This window comes from Panthera leo, chromosome D2, assembly GCF_018350215.1.
Source record: "Panthera leo isolate Ple1 chromosome D2, P.leo_Ple1_pat1.1, whole genome shotgun sequence".
NCBI lineage: Eukaryota > Metazoa > Chordata > Mammalia > Carnivora > Felidae > Panthera > Panthera leo.
Genome location: NC_056689.1, coordinates 49,957,821 through 49,978,884, shown reverse-complemented (window position 1 = coordinate 49,978,884; position 21,064 = coordinate 49,957,821). Strand labels below are relative to the sequence as shown.

Here is a 21,064-nt window from a genome sequence, read left to right as displayed (position 1 = left end):
GACTATCTTCCAGAAAATCCATTCGTCTAGATTCCATATCTTGCCTCAAACTGAAACAGTGGCATATGTGGCTAAGTGCCAGGGGTTTGAGGATGTCATAAGATAAATATCTTCTTATAGGAATTTTCCACAAAATTGAAAGAGAAGATTCACTCTAAAATAAACCCAGCCCAGACATAGGAAGTAGAACCAGAAATACATATGAATTTTTAAGATAAAACAGGAAAAGGATTTCAAAAATGAAATGTAGTTCAAGAGAAAATGATTTCGTTGACATTTTTATGAATTGTAGATGCAACCCGCATTGGTAGCACTTGTGGTGGTCTTTTGTGGTACTTAAGTTTACATCTTCCAGATGTATACATAAGAAAACAGTGTCTTGGGGTGCCTGGGTGGTTCAGTTAGTTAAGCATCTGACTCTTGATTTCAGCTCAGCTCATGATCTCACGGTTGTGAGTTCAAGCCCCATGTTGGCTCTGAGCTGCACATAGAGTCTGCTTGAGATTCTCTCCCTCCCTGTCTCTCTCTGCCCCTCCCCCACTAGTGCTCTCTCTCTCTCTCAAAAAGAAAAAAGGCAGTGTCTGTATGAATATATAAGAATATATAAGAATATGTTAGCAAACCTTGCTTTGCTTTTAGCGAAGAATTTCTAGGACATGTATCTGCTTCCACGCTGCATTTTGAGTATGTGTATCATGTGCTTGTATTTTGTATAATACAAAAAGAAAACAGTCCTTTATCACTGAGCATGTTGGCATTATTTTCCTTCTTTTTCTTTTTCTTTGCAATATTTGAAATGAGTTTTATTCCTTTTCTATCTTTTCTTTCTTTATTGGAAACATATTTTATGTTTAAAAATGGATTTTTTTGAGGAGCTACTATAACCTGCTTTTTTCCAAAATTAAAGATTGTATTGTGATGGAAAAAGTGCGTAACATAAAATTTGCCATCTCAACTCTTTTTAAGCGTACAGTTCAGTAGTGGTAAGTATATTTACGTTGTTATGAAACAAATCTCCAGAACAGTTTTATCTTACAAACCTGAAACTTTATACCCATTGAACAACGCTTCCTTCCCCCTGCCCCACCCCCTGGTAACCACCACTCTACTTTGTTTTTCTATAAATTTGACTATTTAGATACCTCATATAAATAGAATTCTACGATGTTTGTCTTTTTGTGACTGGTTTATTTCATTTAGCATAATGTTCTTAAGGTCCATCCATGTTATAGCTTGTGACGGGTTCTCCTTCCTTTTTAAGGCTGAATAATATTCATATATATGTATATAATATAATATACATATGTGTACATATATATACACACACTATATTTATATACACACACACACACAATTTTTTTTGTTTATACACACACACACACACAATTTTTTTTATTCACTCATCTATTGGTGGACATTTGGGTTACTTCTACCTCTTGGTTAATGTGAATAGTGCTGCTCGGAACACAGGTATGCAAATATCTCTTTGAGATCCTACTTTCAGTTCCTTTGGATATATACCCAGCAGTGGGATTGTGGGATCATCTGATGATTCTATTTTTAACTTTTTGAAAAACCTCCATACTATTTTCCACAATGGTAGAACTCATATTTTAAAAAAGAAGAAATGGCGGGGAGCCTGGGTGGCTCAGTCGGCTAAGCTTCCGACTTGGGCTCAGGTCGTGATCTCACGGCTGGTGGGTTCAAGCCCCCAAATGGGGCCCTGTGCTGACAGCTCAGAGCCTGGAGCCTGCTTCAGATTCTGTGTCTCCCTCTCTCTCTGCCCCTCCCCCCCTTGTGCTCTATCTTTCTCTGTCTCTCAAAAATAAATAAACATTAAAAAAAAAAAAGTAGAAATGGCAAGAAAGCATCCTGTTTGTGGAGGGTCATGTTAGACCAACACCCTAGATTCACAATGGGCAGGAATTCACTTCCCAGCTTCCATTGTCACCATTTCTTTTACTGACAAAGCCCTGGTTTTGGTCAGGTGTTTACTCTTCCATCAGAAGATTCAACAGAATTTGACCTTATCCTCAGCTTTGGAAGTGTATCTCACTCTAAACCACTCTTGGTAATCCCACTACCTTGCCATTGAATAGTTTAGGAACTCAGACTTCAGTCATACACAGTACAGTTTTCCCTTGAGGAGTGTTGTTGCTAGAGGAGTGAGCAGGTGACCTAAGTTGCATCAGATTGAAGGGAAAGGTTTCTGTAGGACAACTGGGTGAAAGGTTTTCTTTTTCTCCTGTGGAATACGAACAAAGTAATGTAGGTCCCCATTGTTTCCTGTAAGTCACTTATTAGCCATGAGAGTCCTAGTCTGGAGACAAAATTGTTGCACAAAGAAAGACTAAATCAAGAGAATACCAAATAAATGGAATGGAGCCCTCATGGCATTGGGCCTGCAACCCTTCTGAACTCTGGATTTGCCTATTAATAAACATCATTGTTTAAGCTAGTTTGAACTCGATTTTTCTGTAACTGGCAGCCCATAGCATCCTACCTGATATAACACTCCCTGCTGTTCACCAACCCTTGGGGAAAACTTTGAGAATCACCTATCCATCTCACAACTCTGAGGTCTAACAATTGCTCCTGTTACAATTCCTCTTTACATGTTGGCTGGTCCCACAGCCAACCTGGGGACATCATGCCTCAGGACATTTCAAAATCTGACCGAAGGTTTCCACTCTGTTGCTGAGGGTTGGATGAGGAAAAGGGTTATCCCTCCTGCCAGGAGATAGCCTGTGATGAGACCTAATGTAGAGGAAGAGAGGTTGTACCCTTGGTGGTAGCTTTGGAAGGAATGGAGTGCCTGCAGGGCTACCACTGGCTTATAATGTTCTTTTATGTGAATTAGGGGGAAAAATGCCCTTCCCAAGACACTTTACTTCCATATGACGGTAAACTGTCGTAATACATTGATTTTGTTAGCACAAAACATTTTTCTTTCATTTGCCAGAAAATTGTCATAATGAATATACAAATGTATGCTATCTAGGGTGTAAATAGCTCTCTCTTAGATCTGGCACCATTGAGCATGACACCATCTGGACAAAGGAACGTGACAGCCTATCAGAGACAGAACACAGAATGCGGAACAGACGAGAAAGCTGGTGGAGACGTACTTATAATCCATTCACTTTTAGCTCAGACCTGATTTTGATAGGTAAACAACTTTTAACAAGTAAACTGGGGAGATAAGGCTTTTCTTTTAACTTTGTATTTTAAAATAATTTCAGACTCACAAAAAAGGTGCCCCCCAAAAAAACAATGAAAATCAATTATGAAAATCAGGAAATTAACTTTGATATCATACCACTAATATACAGAGCTTATTCAGATTTTACTAATTGTCACACTAATGGTTTTTTATGGTCCTGGATCCAATCCAGAATCACACATTGCATTTAGTTCTCATATTTTCTCAGTCTCCTTCAACCTAAGGCAGTTCCTCAGTGTTTGTCTTTTATTACATTGACACTTTTGGAGAGTACTGGCAGTCATTTTGTAGAATGTGCTTCAATTTGGGTTTACCTGATGTCCTTCCTAATGATTCAAAATTCAGGTTGTACATTCTTGGCAAGAATACCACAGAAGTGATGCTGTGCCCTTCTCGGTGCATCATTTCAGGAGTCACATGATGTTAATATGTTAACTTCAATTATGTGATTTAGGTGCTCTGTGCCTTGTTTCTCCACTATAAAGTTACTCTTACTCTCTTTATAATTAATAAATATCTTGTGTTGAGATACTTTAAAAACATACTTATATCCTGTTTCTTATCAAACTTTGTCCCACCAATTTTACCACCCATTGGTGATTCTTACCTACAGAAATTATCAGTGTGGTATTGGCCAAATAGTGAGGTCAAGATTTCAACTTTACTTTTTAATGTTTATTTATTTATTTTTGACGGTGGGAGAGGGGCCAAGAATCCAAAGCAGGCTCCACACTGTCATTACAGAGCCTGACGTGGGGCTCAAGCTCTCAAACTGTGAGATCGTGACCTGAACAGAAGTTGGACGCTTAACCAATTGAGCCACAGGCACCCCAAGATTTCAGCTTTAGAATTAAATTTGGAAAGACTCCCCAGAAGTAGGTGAGAAACACCTTGCAATCTGAGTGTATAATCTACTGACCAAGAGCAGGAGTTTTGCAGTCAGACAGACCTAAATTCAAATATTAGCTCCACTGGGTATTAGCTGTGTGACTCTAAGCAAATTAACTTCTCTGATCATTAATTCCCTTATTGGTAAAGTAGAAATTATGGAGTCTACCATATAGAGTTTTTATAATGAATATAATAAATATAAAGCACTTTGCATAGTGTCTGGCACATGATAAATGCTCAGTGAATTTTAGTTATTGTTATAATTGTTATTGTAATGAAGCAGTTCAGGACAAGTCTTCCCCAAAATGTGCCACTTTAGCATGTGGACTGTTTTGAGCTGAAGGTAATTAAGACCTTGTGGGCTCAAGAGAAACTTTTTTTTTAATTAATTTATTTATTTTGAGAGAGAGAGAGCATGCGCGCATGGGCGCAGGTGCACAAGCAGGCGAGGGGCAGAGAGAGAGGGAGAGAGAGAGAATTCCAAGCAGGCTCCATACTGTCGGCACAGACCCTGACACAGGGCCCAAACTCGCTAACCATGAGATCATGACCTGAGCCAAAATCAACAGATGCTTAACTGACTGAGCCACGCAGGCACCATTCAAGAGAAACTTTTGCCCCTCTTTTAACTATGTAGAAAAATCTTCCCTGGGCGCCTGGGTGGCCCAGTTGGTTAAGCATCCGACTTCGGCTCAGATCGTGGGTTCATGGGTTCGTGGGTTCGAGTCCTGCATCGGGCTGTATGCTGACAGCTCAGAGCCTGGAGCCTGCTTCAGATTCTGTGTGTGTCTCTCTCTCTTCCCCTCCTTCGCCATGTCTCTCTCTCCCTCTCAAAAATGAATAGACGTTAAAAAAACAATTTAAAATAAAATGGCTCAAATGGTAACCTTATAAAAGGGGGGAGGGCGCCTGGGTGGCTCAGTTGGTTAAGCATTCGACTTTAGCTCTGATCATGATCTCCTGGTTCGTGAGTTCACGCTCCAGGTCGGGCTCCATGCTGACAGCTCAGAGCCTGGAGCCTGCTTCAGATTTTGTGTCTCCCTCTTTCTCTGCCCCACCCCATTCATGCTCTGTCTCTCTCAAAAATAAACAAACATTTTTAAAAAATGTTTTAAAAAAAGGGATTTTTCCCAAAATAAAAATATTGGCAGAGACAAATTTTATTTGAAGGCCCCATCTGTATGGCAGGGCAAACATCTAGTATGGATGAAATAATTCCTATCATAGAAACAGAGTACAATCAAAGACATTTCAGAACAGTTCCTGGTCAGAGAAAGGAATGCCTGCTCTATAGCTTTGGACCAGTGTTGACTTTATGTCTTTCATTTCTTCCCTTTCCAAATAGGACACTGAGGTTATTTGTCTCTGCTTGCTACTGTATATTTGGGAATGAGAAAGGAGAAGGGGACAGATAGCTCTTTTTTTTTTTTTTTTTTTTTTTTTTTTTAGCTTTTACACAACCAAAAAGAACCACATGTGTACCAGATGGAGATGCCTGAGCATCTCCCAAGGCTTTTAGCAGGATTCAGTGACTTTGGATAACATTCTCAGGGGTAGGGTGGAAAGGGATCTACTCTATATATGGGAGGAAGAGTAAAAGGGAAATTCATTGGCCAGAGGGCGAATTGTAGCAGACTGACCATGTGTTTTCCAAGCTCATTTTTTTTTTCTCCTAGGTACTAAGTTAAATTACATTTCTCAGCTTCTCCTGCCATTAGAGGGGGGCCACTTGGCTTGAGTTCTGACCAATGAGATGGGGAAAAAGCTATCTGATACTCCTAGGCCTAGTCCATAGCCCACAATCCTCTGTGCTCTCTTTTGTCTCCCCTCAGTGAGACTGATGTCAACATCTAGGGCAATACTAGGTTCTGAAAGACTGCACAGAGCAGAAACCCCCAGCTGACTACATTGAACTCTTTGTGAACAACAAATAAATATTTATTGTATTAGGCCACTGAGATTTGGAATTATTTATTACACAGAAACTAGTGTTAATTATGCTAAGAAAATCTCCACCGTACTAATTTAACATGCTAAATGTTATACAACAATGGGCAGCTATAAATGTTTATTCAGAGATTCAAGATCCATTAAATACATTATTTCCGTTGGATGATTTCTGACCAGCCAATTTGGTAAATAAATTTTAATTTTCTAAAGGTTGCCTTCAGAATACAAATATACCTGCCCATAATGGAATAATGGATGTCATAACTGAATGTGCCCAAGGGGTGGGCTAGAAAAGGATACCAAATGAAGTAGGTAAAGCCTTAAAGTGGGTAAAGCCTAGGTCCAATCCTGAGTCAAGATCAGAGACAGTCTCTCATCCAAGGTTCAACCAAGCAAAGAGAAACCACCATGGGTGTTTAGAAGAGAGACTCTACGGTGAGAGAAAGAGGAAGAGGCAGAGAAGCTAATCTGAGGACAGTGAAGCAACACAGACAGCACAAAGCCACCACCACCCTTAGACTGAAAAACAGGGAAAAGGTGGTTTAATTGGAGCCCAGGAGTTATGATCACCCAGCAGAAGAGGCAGTCAAGGCAAGCACATCCCCCAAAGGTGCTGGAGCCTTTGGAAGAAGGGCAGCAGTTTTGGAGATGCCACCCAAGGGAAGGAGAGTAAGATTCTACCATTCCGTCACTAGTGCCGCCCAATGGCTAATGCCAGCTGGAATCCAAGTGACTCAGGGGCCTGAGAAAGACAGCCTTACAGGAGCCAGTCCACCTGCCTTACTGAGCAGGGTAGGCAGGCCACAGGCAAAGGATCTGAGCACACGAAAGTGTAGGACATGCAGAAACTCTAAGGAAGAGATGTAGAACACTCTATTCTCAGTAAAATCAAAGCTCAAGGGTTAGAGCAACTTAAAAGAGCATTGCAGTCAAAGGTGGGACATTTTTAAATGTTCTTGCTTCTCAGAGATGCTGTTCTCCTTGTTGTGATTAAAGTCACCACTTTTTTATTTTTATTCTAGGTCATGGAAGAGCCAGCATGTGGGGGAACTTTATTCTTATGTCCAAATATGAAATCTGTTCAGATGTAGCTTCCTTCTCCTTCAATTTTTGTAAGCAAATTTGATTAAGTGTTTGAAAACTGCAGAAATGAAAGGTGGAACACAGTCTGCCACTGCTAATTCGCAGCTCTGTGATATTGGGCAAACCACTTAACTGACTTCTGCGGTTCTATTTTTCTCGTCTCTCAGATGGACACATACCTTCTTCCTTATCTCATTGGCCTATTGGAATGATCATAGTTTTTGTTTGGTTGGTTGATTGGTTTTAATGAGACAATATGAAATACTGGTATACAGAAAAGCATCATATGATGTAAAACATTATACATATTAATATGCTCCAAATCTATCTTCCCACCATTCTATCCTTTATTTTGCGGGTCAGCTTTACTGAGATATAAATTAAATACAATTAATTTCATTAAGGTAAGTAAGTGTACAATTCAATGAGTTTTGGCCAATATATATAGATAAGTAACCACTGCCACAATCATGATACAGAATATATCCATTGACCCCCAAATTATCCCTGGTGCCCATTTACATTTTTATGTTTTGGGTCAGTACATACTCAAGAGAAATGAAAACATACACCCACACAAAAACTTGTACATAAATATTCATAGTAGCATTATTCATAATAGCCCCAAAGTGGAAACAACCCAAATGTCTATCAACTATCAAATGGGTAAGTAAAACATGGTATATCCTTGCAGTGGAATATTATTCAGCCATGAAAAGAAACGTACGGATAAAAAGAAACCAGTCACAAAAGACCACATATTATATGATTTCATTTATATGAAATGTCCAGCATAGGCAAATCTATAGAGATGGAAAGTAGGTCAGTGTTTCTCTAGGGCTGGGGTTTAAGGGGAAATGGGGAGTGACTGCAAATAGGTATGAGGTTTCCTTTTGGGGTGGTAAAAATGTTCTAAAATTGATTTTGGTGATGACTGCACAATTCTGTGAATATACTAAAAAACCATTGAATTGTACCCTTCGAATGGATAAATTGTATGGTATATGAATTATGTCTCCACTAAGCTCTTACCAAAAAACTAATTCAGGAATTAAAGGAAATCTAAAACAAAGGCAAAATTCCAAGCACAATATTTCATTATAGTTTTTGTATACTATTTTTTCTTCAAAGTTACAAGAGCATTTCTATAAATTAATAACAAAGGAAGATCGCATCCACAATCCTAATAGCCTAAGAAAGCAAACTATTTGATTATTTCATATCCCTTCTTCACCTCATCTTTGAGTATGTTTGCTTGATTTACAGTCGTAAATGGTACAGACACGATTAGTAGGTTGCTTTCATCAGTTAACATTTTTCCATATTGCTACATAGTTTTCACTGTGATCATTTTGAGAAATACATGACATTCCACCTAACCGACCACATTCCTCCATCCGCTCAGACACCCACGCCAGAAAGCTGAGCTATACCTATGTTGCTCTTGTCACTACCCTAGTTCAGAACAACGTACTCTCTTGCCTAAATTACTGCAAATGTTTTCTAACTGGTGCCCTTGCTTTTTGTGGTGTAGCAATCCATCCTCCACACAGCAGACAGGCCTGAAACTGGTGTCTTCAGTGATTCCCAACCAACTATGCATGAGAGGCCAAACCACTCCAATGGCTCACAGACCGCTTCAGGCTGGGCTCTTGCCTGCATTTTCAGCCTCATTAACCCCCTGTCCCCTACCCCACTCCATATCCCCTGTGTTCACTGAAATGCACGCAGCATAGCGTGTGGGGTTTACTCTGCCCAGAATAACTCACCCACACTGCCCCCTCCTGTCCACTCGGCAAACTCCTACCTCTCCTCTAAGATTTGGCATAAACATTGCCTCCATTGGAGGAGCATCTCCTATCCTCCCCAGGAGGGAGGTACTCCCACCTCCATACTCCTAGATACCTTCGTACATATCTCCATTTTGTATTGTACTTCCCATGCATGCTCTACGCCTACCTCTCTCCCCAGAGTAGGAATTATGCTGTCTTCAGCTTCCAGCACTTCAGCATCTGGCACATAGTACGTCCCAGGAAATGTCATTTCAGCAACTTAAGATTTATAACTACTGGGGCGCCTGGGTGGCTCAGTCGGTTAAGCATCTGACTTCAGCTCAGGTCATGATCTCCTGGTTTGTGAGTTCGAGCCCCGTGTCGGGCTGTGTGCTGACAGCTGGGAGCCTGGAGCCTGCTTTGGATTCTGTGTCTCCCTTTCTTCTCTCTCTGCCCCTCCCCTGCTCCTCCTCTCTCTCCCTCTCTCTCTCTCTCTCTCTCTCTCTCTCTCTGTCTCAAAAATACATAAACGTTACAAAAATAATAAAAATAAAAAATAAAAATTATACCTACTGTGCTAATTCACTATTTCCAGGCACTATTCAAATCGCTTTCCACATATTATCTATTTAATCCTCTAAACAAGCTTACAAGGTAGGTATTATTATTATTATTACCATTTTAAAGATAAGAAGACTGAAGAAGTTAAATAAGTTGCCCCAAATCATTACAAAGCTAGTAAGTGACAGGGTCAAGATTTGAACTTAGGCAGTGTGATTCCATGCTCCTGATCACTACACTGAACGACCTCTTGAAGAAATAAGCCATTCTTTATTGCCATATGCATAGGTTACTTGTAATCTGTCTATCCTTCCCTCCCTCTCTCCATCACTCTCTCTGATATAGATGGCACCGTAATACACAATTGTATGTATAGCTTATTTTCCTTATTTTGAATTTGGCTTCAGATAAATCCCTATGAGTAGAATTTAAAGATACATTACAAGATGACGTTTTTTGGATCTTCATATGTCCAATAACAACTTTACTTACCATGACATAGCTTGTGCTGAAGAGGTGAAAGTGTCGAGGCCTCGGGCCATCCCAGCTGATACAGGATCAGGCAGATGGGGTCAAGTACTCTGAAGGCTGAAGATGGCTGCAGGAGAAGTGCAAGAAGGGGCAAACTGGTATGAATCTGCCTCGGCTGGCAGCTGGCCTAACTTCACAATATAGCCCTTGATCTAATTTTAGGATGAAAGAACGGAAAACGCTTCGATGTTGCTTCTCAAAATGTCCAAGTATTAATGACTTAGTGGCCAAATTACAGCACCAGTCCTCTCAATGACACTCCTTTATGCCATGAAGTAGGTTAACACTGAGCCGTACGAATATACATTTTTGAAGCCAGCCACCATGTAAGTCTGACTGCTCTGTGACTCTTGTGAGGAAGCCCAAGCTAGCCCAGAAGAGGTATCCTGTGGAGAGTGACGATCAGCCCAAGCTGCTCCAGCCGTCCCAACCTAGGTGCCAGACATGGAAATGAAGGAGCTACCTTGGACATTTTGGCTCCAGGAGACATGTGTGGAGGAATAACGGAAGAAACAAACTGCAACCTGAAGTCAGGCCTCAGATGTATGGCCGCAGTTAAACCAGCCCAGCCATCTATGGTCATTTGAGCCATCCCAGCCACTTAGGCGTCATCATGAATAGACGAGCTGTTTCCCCTGAGTGCTGTCCAAACTCCAGATCCACAAAATTAAGAGCATAACACATGCTGTTTACTGCTGCTAAACAAACAAAACCTTTTTTTTTATCCACCCTGAAATTTGAAAAAGATCGTTTGAATGAGAATCACTGGCTGAAAATCAGTGCTCTTCCTCCTCTACCTAGCCGCTGACTTGGCTCCCATGTAAAAGCAGCTGCTCACCATTGGCAAGGATTTGATCCAGAGTCACACGTGTGACCTCTCAGAGCAGCAGCAGCAGTGGCTGCTGAAGGCTTATCCTGGCAGTTTTCTTCCTCTGCTTTACCCCCAGAGGACCAGGGGTGATCCGTGAAAGCTGGCGCTCCTCGGACTGCTGGAGGGCGCTCCAGCCACTCGGCTGCCTATGCTACAGGGCTACCTCCGCCTGATAGAGGAGGGAAAACGCTGGCTTTCACCGTAACCCAACCTGGGGTCAAACCCCAGCCCCATCACCTAAACTGGTCGTATAATTCTGAGCAGCTTAATGAATGTGGAGGCCCTGGATTTTCTCCTCTTTGAAATGAGGACAGTAACACCTAACTTAGTAAGTGTGCTTTCAGGGTTAAATGAGCCTTATCTCCCTGGCATAACGTAATAATGACAGCTACTGTTTACTGAGCATCAAAAATGACTTCAAATTCCTTATCACCCTCCTCAGGTGGTTGCTCAACACTGCCTGGCAGTTTCAGATGTAAATTGGATGTTGCACTATTTTACATTCACATCCTTCCTCAAACTTCCCTCAGACCCTTGTTCTCTTCACTCCACGCTGATGACCTCACCGCAGGTTTCACGGATAAAAGAGAAGGAAGCTACCTCCTCTTTCGGTCATCAAACCTAAACTACTCCCTGCATCTGCATTTACTTCCCCTTTCCTCTTTCAACAGTGGAGGAAGGGCCCCTCCTCCCATTGCAGGCCTGTCCATCCATTTGTGTTCTAGATCCCTTCATCTTTCCCCTCTCCACTGATCATTCTGCCAGCACTCAAATAGGCCTCCACTATCTCCCATCTTTGGAAACCTTCCTTTGAGCCCTGCACTCCCTCCAGGCACTGCCCTGTTTCTCTGCTCCCTTTCTGGCAGACTCTCGAAGTTTCCACAGACCCCATCTCTACTCCATCACCTCTGCACTCACTAGCTCACTCGGATTTGGATTCCAGCTTCACCACTCCTCTGACTGAGATTGTTTTTGTCAGAGTCGCCAATGGTTTTTTATTGTTAACAGCAATGTCTACTTCATTGTTCTCTTTTCCACTTCTCGGCAGCATCAGGCTAGCTTGGACTTTCTGAAATATTCTCCTCTCCTACTTCCAGTGAAACCATAATCTCCAGGCCTTCCCCTTCTTTTGTGGGGGTCTCCATCCTCAGTCTTCTTTCCTTTCTCAACACCATGTGTCAATGTTGATACTTCTCAAGATTCGATCCTGGCTCCTCTTTTCTTCTATTCCTACATGTTTCCCTAGATGACCTCATCCACCACGAACTTGAAATACAATATTATGCTGATGCTTTCAAATGTGTATCTATAGTTCAGGCCTCTCTCATCCACCTCCAGACTCACGTATCTGCCTGCCTAGTTCATGTAACTACTTTGAAGCTTACCTCTTCCAATTCCACTCTCTTGCTTAAATCAAGAAACCAGAAGTATCCTAGACCTGTTCCTTTTCCTAACTCCCTACATTAGTCTAATAATTTCTGTTAATTTTAATTCCAAAATAGGTCTCAGAACTATCCCCTTCTGTCCCTCTCTGAAGCCATACTCCCATCACTCTCATCTGAACGGCTCCCTCCTGTTGGATCTCTCCCTGCTTTTCCTCTTGCCCCTGCTCCTCCCCATTCCCTACGTAACATCCAGAGTTCTCTTTCTCAACATAAATAAATCAGTTACTGTCACTTGTCCACTTCAAAACTGTCAGTAGTTTGCCATTATGCTTAGAACAATCCAGACTGTTTGCTATGGACTGCCAGGCCTCTGGCCCCCAAACCCTGCCTACACCTTCAACCTCATCTGAACCCACTCTTCTCCCTTGTGATGCTCCAGGCACACTGGCCTTCTGGAAGTTCCAAACATTCCTATCCCATGGCCTTTTGACCGTGGTGCCCTCTGTCTTACTCGTCACCTAGATCGCACCTTCTCATATTTTGGACCTTTATCGGTTATGAATGGTCTTTCTTGCCAGCAAATAAAAAGAACCTCATCTAAGAAAGGCTAATACACATGGAAGTTTTTCTCTTATAACAGAATTTCCAGAAGTCCGTACTCTAGGGCTGGCACAGCAGCTCCATGAGATCAGAGGAACTTGGCCTCTCCCTAGATTTCATCTCTACCATCCTTCATATGCTGACCTCCCGTGTCTGGCCTCATCCTTGCTGCCTCATGGTCAGAAGATGGCTGCTACACTTTAAGGCCTTCACTCCATATCCCAGGCAGAAGAAGGGGAGCTTGGGGGCAAAGCCTACTTCTTTTCTAACTTTTCATTACACAGAATCTCAAACATAAAAAATAGAATAATATAACAGCCCCCCTCATGGATCCATCATGCAGCCACAATAATTATGAACTCGTAGCCAGTCTTGTTTCGCCTCCCCACACACTTCTCCCTTTCCACTTACTATTTTGAAGCAAGTCGCAGACGTTGTATTATTTTTTCCCAAAATGTTTCGCTATATATCTCTGGAAGACAAAGCTCTTCCTTTTTTAAATATAACCACGATACCATTACCACACAAAAAATGAACAATTCCTGGATATCATCAAATATCTGGATTTCAAATTTCCAATTGTCCCAGAAGAGTCGTATTTTTTATAGTTAAAAGTATCCAAATAAGACCAATACTTGCCATGATGTGTTCTTGATGTCTTTTAATCTATAGGATCCCCTTTTATCTTTTTTTTTCCCTCTCCATTTATTTTTGAGAAATCAAGTCATTTGTCCCCAGAGTTTCCCACAATCTAGATTTTCCTGATTTCATCCTGATGGTATCCTCTGTCTTCTGTGTCTTATAAACTCACAATTGGATCTACAGGTTTCATTAGACTCAGTCTTGGTTTTTTGTTACTGTAGCTTTTGTTCATTTGTTTGTGTGTTGGCTTGCTTGTTTGTTTGGCAAGACTGCTTTGTAGGAGGTGATGTGTTCCGCTGTCTGGAGTCACCTAATATCTGATTGTCTCTCTTTTTGTAATATTATCAGGTTTTGATGATTAATGTCTAGATCCATGAATTCATTAGGTTATAAAATGTTGGTACATTAATTCAATCATTCTGTCTTCATTTATTAGTTGGAATACTTTTATAAAGAGAAACTTGCTCCCCCTATTATTAGGTTACCCAATGGATACAGACAATAAAGGAAAGGTAAAATACTTGATTCTTTTCTTTAGTTTGCTAGTTTTCAAAATAATGAGTTGACTCACTAGCACCCTCCAATGATGACCACTCAGGGATCCTTTTTTAAAAAATTGTCTTTATGGAGGCGCTTGGGTGGCTCAGTCAGTTGAGTGTCCGACTTTGGTTCAAGCCATGATCTCGTGGTTCATGGGTTCCAGCCCCGCATCAGGCTCTGTGCTGACAGCTCAGAGCCTGGAGCCTGCTTCAGATTCGGTGTCTCCCTCTCTCCCTGCCCCTCCCCTGCTTGCTCTCTCTCTACATATATCTCAAAAATAAATAAACATTTAAAAAAACTTTTTAAGGAGTCTCTCAAAAAAATAAAATAAAAAATAAAAAAGTTGTCTTTATGAACTTATAGATTTAAACATATTTGACATATTTTGACATACATTGCAATTCTCCATATTGATGCTCAAATGGTCCCATCTCTGACCTTTGGGAGTGTCCTTACATTGGTTCACCATTTCCTTTTCTATGAGAAAAACTAAAGCTTTCTTGAAACATCACTTGGCCAGTTTCCACGTCTGTCTCACTGGCCAGAGTTATGTCACATGGCCACCCTGAGCTTGATGATGATGGCAGACAAAGTTTGAGTCATTCATCATCTCTTCCAAGAGGCTTCCCCTGGTGCCCTATCTAAAGAATATAGCCCCCTATTATTCTGCGGAACTCTATCCTGTTTACTTCCTTTACACTACCAACCAGAAACTGTGGTTATTTTATTTGCCCATTTGTTAAGAGTCTGAACTGCGTCACTGGGCTGTGAGCTTCATGACATTTTCCCTAGCACAATACCTGCAGATGTACACAGAAGATACTCAATAGGTATTTGCTGAATAAATAAAGGTAGGCACGTCTATTATCTCCATTGTATACATTATATACAGTGCTGTCCAATACCGTAGCCAGTAGCCACATGTTGCTATTTCAATTAATGTAGTATAACTACTATGGAAAACAATGTGGAGGTTCTTCAAAAAGTTAAAAACAGAACTACCATATAATCCAGCAATCCCACTTCTGGGTACGTATCCAGAGGAATCAAAATCAGGATCTTAAAGAGCTCTCTGCACCCCTGTGTTCACCACAGTGCTCTTCACAGCTGCCAAGACATTGAAACAAACTAAATGTCCATCAACAGACAAATGGATTAAAAAATGTTGCACACAGATACAATGGGATATTATTCAGCTTTATATAAGAGGAAACCCTGCCATTTGCAACAGCAAATGAACCTAGAAGACATTATGCGAAGTGAAATAAACCAGACACAGGACAAATACTACATGATGCCACTTCTATGAGGAATCTAAAATCGAAGCTCACATAAACAGAGAATTGAATGGCAATTGCCAGGGCCAGGAGGAGAGGGAAATAGGAAAGTGTTAGTCAAAGGGTACGAAGTTACAGTTAAGCAAGATAAGTCTTAGAGATGTATGGCATAGATGTTGCAGCATAAATACCGTATCCATACTTATACATTTGCCAAGAAGGTGGTTCTTATGTTAAGTGTTCTTACCACATGATAAATGATAATCATCATCATCATCATAATAAAGAGGGCAGAAGGAAGCTTTTGCAGGTGATGGATAAGTTTATAGCATAGATTGTAGTAATGGTTTCATGGGTCTACACTTATCTCCAAACTCATCAAGATGTAGACATTAAATATGGGTAGCTTTTTTATATGTCAATCATACCTCAATAAAGTGGTTTCAAAAATAATTACATAAAAATGCAAATTAACTTAAATTTAAAATCCAGTTTCTTAGTCACACTAGCCATATACTGACTACTCAAAAACCACATCTGAATAGTGACTACCACCATGTAGATCTAGTGCATTTTACCTCATCACAGAATTCTACTGGAAAGTGCTGGATAGAAGAAGAAATTGGCTGAGAGGTAAATTGGCCAAGGCCATACAGCTACTAAGAGGAGGAGTTGGGATTCAAACTCATGTCTGAGTGACTTTAGAGCTAGAACTCAACACTGTAACACAGTCATCATTCTGTTATTACTTGCTTACTCCTGCTTTCCATTTCAGACCCTCTAAAGGAATTTACAGGGAGCTTCAAGCCTGGCTACCTCACAGAGTGACCAACTGTCCTAATTTGCCTCGGCCTGAGGGCGTTCCCGGGATGCAGAAAAATTCTGGACAAACCGTTGTTAGAAAACAAAATTCAACCAGGTAAATTTGAAGATCCAGTTGGCTTTATTAAGCAATTCATGATTTGGGCAGTATGCCATCTAGCAAGTAGAAACGGAGCTCTGCGGAGTATACAAAATGGAGGGTTTTTACAGGAAAAAGGGTGGGGCAAGAAGCTGTTCACAAAAAGAAAAGGTCACCTTCCCTTAGCGGGAGGGATGGTGGGTCTTATCAGGTGAATTACCTCAGCTTTCTGTGGGGAATGGAGAAGGTCCCTGTGACAAATTACTTTATTGGTGCTTACCAGAAAATTCCTGACTGACTGGTTAAGACTACATTTCTGAGAGAGGTTGAAACTGTAGTTAGGTTAGGTGTCAAGCCTATAGCATAAGTGACTTTATTTTGGATCTGTGGTTTTCTTTTCTTTTTTTTTTTTTAAGTAGGTTCTATGCCCAGCATGGGGCTTGAACTCATGGCCCTGAGGTCAAGAGTCACACTGGCTTTCTTCGAACACTGTGCTACCTAATTATCAAAATTTTCTATTGAGGTTTGTGACAGGTAAATAGATGGTCTCACTCAACTCCATTTCAACCCCTTGTAATATGCCCTATTACATGCTAGAAGTGAGAAAATTGAAGACTTCATTTCCCAGAGTCCCTTAGAGCTTGGATCCCGTACGTAGTCTAGCTCTGGCCAAGCAGATGCACTTGGGCAACATCCAGAAGGCCAGCTTGAAAAGGAAGCTGCATTTCTGCTGTTTTATCAGCTAGGCAGTTCTGGGGCAGCAGAGATCTGAACGTATTATCTTGGATGTCATGGCTTTGGAGAGACAGAATACGGGCATGCATTTTGCGGTGTAGATTTAGCCTGAGCCAGCCAGTCCTGGAACTGGCAATAGTAGCAATGACTCCCTGATTTCTTGGTTTACTGTTGTATCAGAAGCGGCAGCTCCCGAATCACTTTTCCCTGAGTAAGCGTATTCTGTGGTGGAATCCTGAGCGTCATTACTGGGAGCCCAGCCTGGACCCTGCTCTTTCAGCCTTTCAAGGGATTTTTATCCTCTTAGTTCTCTGTGTGAATTCACTTTATGTTGAAGGGAGTTAAAGTGACTTATTATTTGCGGCTGAAGAAACTTCACTATTCAGCAGGGACTTCCTCTGGAAAACAAGGGAGCCTATATAACAAATCTGAGTGTCCTGAACACTGGGACCCTAATATAAAACTCTCCCTGACACTGCTATCCTTCTCTAAGGAAGGTGCATACATCCTAGTCACCAGTATCCTCCAAATACTGGAACTTGGTTATGGAGAAATGTACACACACACACACACACACACACACACACACACACACACACACTTTTCCTCTTCCATATGCTGGAATGTTCTTCCAAATCTCTTTACATGACAGTTCGCATCTTAATCTCTCTACCTTCAGGTACCAGCATCAGTTGTGGCTTCCTCAACTTCCCCAATCTAAACTGGCCCCCCTCTTCCAGTTATTCTCTTTCACATCATTTTGTTCAATTTTTATGTTACTTAACACAGCCTGTATTTATTTACTTGTTTATTTTCTGTCTTCCCCTGTCCCCACCTTTCTCCCTGCCCAGAAGAATGTATACCCCGTGAAAGGAGGGACATTTTTTTTTTTTTTGCATTGTTCATCACTGTAACCTCACTGCCTTGGAACAGTGGCTTGCCCATGGTAGCATCATTTAAACATATTTGTTGAATAAATTACAAAATAGAGATTGTTGTAGCTAGGACGTTTTTTAACAGGGGGAAATGTTCTTGTGTGAACAAGACTTAATTGAGACTGCAAAGAAACAATGAGAAATAAGGAGACCCAACAATTGTGATGAAAGGCATTGTTGTGCAGGTAGCGGAGTATTAGCGCGGACGTTTGCAACCACGGTGTAAACTCTGAGTAATGAGAGTAATACACTGACTTTTGGGAGGCACTACGGTTGAGTTATGAAGTGTGCAGTTTCTAGAGCCACCTAAACATGAGTTCAAATGCCAGTTCCACGTTTCTGCTGTGTGAATTTGGGCAAGTTCATGAGCTTCTCTCAGTTTCCTTCCCTCATCTGGAATATGAGGAGAATAATAGTACCCAACACACATGCCTACTGTGCTGATTAACAAGATGACACTTATAATGTGCATAGTACATGGCCTGTGTATGTAGCATATGGCCTGTGAGGACTCAATAAGTGTTAGATAATAAGTGTATTATAATTTTGCTAAACCCAGCTCCATTCCTGAAATTATGCCCAATACTTGGGGTTACTCTGATTATAGCCTGTTACATTTCTAGCAGCCCAACCCTATCCCCCTTCACCAAATCATAATTAGTAGGTGCTCAAAAAATATTAGTGACTGACAGGAAGTTTGCTCATGCGGGGTATATTCCATTCATGTATAAACAGTTATTATTGGTGGTGCTGATGCTATATTTTTCCATCTCTGTTGACCAAGAACAAAACCAAACCAAAGAGAAACTTAAATAGGCAACAAGAATATTGGGTAGAAAATACTCCATCATCAGAGAGAAGAGCAACCAATATAAAAGAACATTAAAGAGGAAAGAAGTGGCCTAAACCTTTCCAATGATTCATTCCAGTGATTAATTTTCCTTACATTTGATTTGTCCTATTGAGAGGGACAGGGCCAATTCATTCTTTCATTCAGCAAGTATTTATGGAATGCCTACTAAATTTATGATGTAGAAAGAACGGGCTAGGGATGCCTTCTCTAAATTCACCCCAACCTTGGTTAGCTTCTACTCAATATTTAGAATTCAGCTCGAATACCATTTCCTCTGCTAAAGCTTAAAACTAGGCCAGGTCACCCTGGTGTGTGTCCTCATGGCACTGGAAGTCTTACCTTTTCCCCACTTGCTTTTCGGGTGATTATGTGCTTAATGCATGCCTCTTCTGTAGTCTACACAAGGGTAGGGACTTTGGTTTTGTTCAAGAGTATATCCCCGGTACTTAGCTTGGGGCCTGCTACGTAGCAGTTGCTGAGTTTTCTGAAGAGAGGAAAAGATTGAGGCTTTGAAGAAGGGGTCATCAGAACCTCACTCTAACACCGTTCATTCACCAGAGCAGCTTTTGCTTGTTCGTGGTGGCCTCTGACTCCCTCAGGCAGCTCTGCTCTTAGGACCATGCAGAAGGCAGTATGGAAAATCACTGTAATCGAAAATAACACCACACTCAAAAATAGTCTCCTATACCTCTTGTATGAGGTGGCCTTGTGGCAAATCTCTAAACAAGGCACCAACACCTATAACAAAAGCAACAATGAAGTAAGGAAGTTCATATTGGGGCAATATTATCCTGGCAGCTAAAGTTCTAGGAATTCTTTTTAAAGATTTTATTTTTTTTAAGTAATCTCTATACCCAACATGAGGCTTGAACTCACAACTCACAGAAACACAGGGAGTAAACGTGAGTGGCAGGAGATTAAGGCTGAAGCAGGCAGTGTATGAAGGACCTGGATGTACCCTGCTAAAGAGTTTAGAATGTTATGAATTGTGGAGCACCCACATAGGAATTTAGGTACAAAAATGTCAGGATCAGATCTACATTTTTAAAAGATCATCATTTTTTAATTTTTTAAAAAAAAATTTTTTAATGTTTATTTTTGAGAGAGAAAGAGAGAGAGAGAGAGACTGAGTGTGAGCAGGGGAGGGGCATAGAGAGAGAGAGACACAGAATCCGAAGCAGGCCCCAGGCTCTAAGCTGTCAGCACAGAGCCCAACGCGGGGCTCAAACTCACAGACTGCAAGATCATGACCTGAGCCGAAGTCGGATGCTTAACCGACTGAGCCACCCAGGTGCCCCGAAGATCATCGGGTTTTTAAAAAAAAAAAAACAACAGGGGCGCCTGGGTGGCGCAGTCGGTTAAGCTTCCGACTTCAGCCAGGTCACGATCTCACGGTCCGTGAGTTCGAGCCCCGCGTCAGGCTCTGGGCTGATGGCTCAGAGCCTGGAGCCTGTTTCCGATTCTGTGTCTCCCTCTCTCTCTGTCCCTCCCCCGTTCATGCTCTGTCTCTCTCTGTCCCAAAAAATAAAATAAACGTTGAAAAAAAAAAAAAAATTAAAAAAAAAAAAAACAAAAAAAAAAAACAAAAAACTATTTATTTGTCTTTTTATTTGTTTTAAAAAAGAGGGAGATAGCAGGGAAGGGGAAGAGAGAGAGTGAGAAGGAGAGAATCCCAAGCAGGTTCTCGATGTCAACGCAGAGCCCCATGTGGGGCTCGATCTCATGAACTGTGAGATCATGACCTGAGCTGAAATCAAGAGTTGGAAGCTTAACTGACTGAGCCACCCAGGCGTCCCAAAGGTCGTCCTTTTTAAAGTGTAAGACCCAAAGAGAATATAGGCAGAAGGTCTTGGTCCTTTTCTGCCGATTTCATCTTGCATGTTGAAACCACTACATCACCAGTTGGCCAAACTGGAAACAGAAATCATCCTAGCCTTACCTCTCCCTCACCCTCCAAATGCGCACCAAGTCCTATGGATTCTACCCTTAAAAGTTTCTTGAATCTACACAATGCTATCATTCCCACTGCTATGTCCTTTCCTCAGACCCTTATCACCGCTGATCTGAACTTTTCCAATAGCCTTCTATCTGGTCTCCCTCCATACGGACCTCCTCCCCCAATTATTTGCTAGGCTGCTACAGGAGATTCTTCCAGAATGCAAGTCTGGTAGTGTTTCTATAACCTAAAACTTTTTAGTGTTTTCCCGTGACCCTTAGGAACTCTTTCCTACTGGCAGAAAGCCATCTAAGATTTGGACCCATCTAACATTTTCAGCTGCAAATGCTCACCTCCTCCCTTGCAAAGCTGTCCTTC

At 41.4% G+C, this 21,064-nt stretch overlaps 1 protein-coding gene across 2 annotated transcripts in view; it reads left to right on the top strand.

Moving 5' to 3' along the window:
- Window positions 1-21,064, top strand: part of PANK1 (pantothenate kinase 1) — a 103,037-nt gene that overhangs the window by 23,403 nt on the left and 58,570 nt on the right. The window contains exon 3 of one of the 2 annotated variants that reach the window (XM_042908823.1): window positions 16,102-16,245. The exons of the other annotated variant lie outside the window; for it this stretch is intronic. The gene's annotated coding sequence lies outside the window, so the exon portion shown is untranslated. The remainder of the gene's footprint in view (window positions 1-16,101; window positions 16,246-21,064) is intronic. 2 annotated transcript variants of the gene reach the window in all.